This window comes from Procambarus clarkii, chromosome 10 (assembly GCF_040958095.1).
Source record: "Procambarus clarkii isolate CNS0578487 chromosome 10, FALCON_Pclarkii_2.0, whole genome shotgun sequence".
Lineage (NCBI taxonomy): Eukaryota > Metazoa > Arthropoda > Malacostraca > Decapoda > Cambaridae > Procambarus > Procambarus clarkii.
Genome location: NC_091159.1, coordinates 34,289,328 through 34,289,579, shown reverse-complemented (window position 1 = coordinate 34,289,579; position 252 = coordinate 34,289,328).

Genomic DNA, 252 nt, shown 5'->3' with positions numbered 1-252 from the left:
AGCTAACTCCCAGATACCTATTTACTGCTAGGTAAACGGGAGCATCAGATGAAAGTAACTCCGCCCATTTGCTTTTGACTCGACCGGGAATCGAATCAGTCGAGGACTGCGACCTCAGACTGCTGTCCGCTAGTCCTCGAGGACCTGTGTGTGTGTGTGTGTGTGTGTGTGTGTGTGTGTGTGTGTGTGTGTGTGTGTGTGTGTGTGTGTGTGTGTGTGTGTGTGTGTGTGTGTGTGTGTGTGTGTGTGTGT